Genomic DNA, 1,101 nt, shown 5'->3' on the forward strand with positions numbered 1-1,101 from the left:
AAGACAAAAATTAATGACGAAAAATAAAATATAAATATTATGAAACGAATGTACCAAACTGTCACGCCCCAAACTCGGCTAAATTCACGTGGCCTAACGACTTTTACTCAATACTCCCTCGATACTACAACAAGGTAGGACCATAATCAACACACAAAATAAAAGATACCATGACAATACAATAAAAGATATGTATTTCCGTCGCAAATTGCTATTTGCTGCTTATAAAAGCTAGAGTCGATGGAAGAAGGGTCTTACCTCGATCTTAAGGTCGTAATACGCTTCAAAACCTTAAAATATATCCAAACCCTTGCTGTACCAACACTAAAGTGTGATATGCTACGCAATCGATAAAACAAATTATACCACGATGATGAGCCCAACGCGTAGAACAACTTTCGTCAAGGACTTAGGTCGAGAAAATCTATATTTCACTTGATCCTAGAAATGGGTTTCTCTAATTTCTCTATTTTTTAAGCTTAAAATGGAGAAAAAGGTCGAAGGAGAAGATATATGTAACATTCCACCGACTTAGGGCCCCACCACACGTGCCTGCTTGCGCAGTCCCACGAAAATGCGAATATCTCTCTATTCTGAAGTCGTATGAACGAACGGTTTGATGCGTTGGAAACTAGACTCGTAGACCTTCGATTTCATAGCTCGTGGGGACCATAAATCTTAATAGATTGGGAGAAAACGTCCAAGACATTTGACTCAAATTTCAGACAAATCTTTAAAAAGGAATTTACGGTAACTTTCGCCAACTTTTATTTTGTCACTTACCTAACTTTAAAACTTGAGATACCACACTTTAACACTTAAAATATCACATAACACTTCATTTTTAATTTATTACTCACCCTCCTTGTCTTTCCACGAAAATACGAGTTAATTTAGATGTTTTGAAAAGTCGGGGTGTTACACAAATGTCTGCGTTAATAGCAGACGTTATAATCGATTCTTGAAGCTTGTAGTTTGTTGTAACTTGTAGTTTGGAACACCAATATTTGATAGCAAATATGAGAATTATATATATTATGATATAATATGAAAATTTAGAATTGAAATATATGTATTATGATATAATATGAGACTTAAATG

The sequence above is a fragment of the Solanum tuberosum genome, unplaced genomic scaffold, assembly GCF_000226075.1.
Source record: "Solanum tuberosum cultivar DM 1-3 516 R44 unplaced genomic scaffold, SolTub_3.0 scf00111, whole genome shotgun sequence".
NCBI classification, from domain to species: Eukaryota; Viridiplantae; Streptophyta; class Magnoliopsida; order Solanales; family Solanaceae; genus Solanum; species Solanum tuberosum.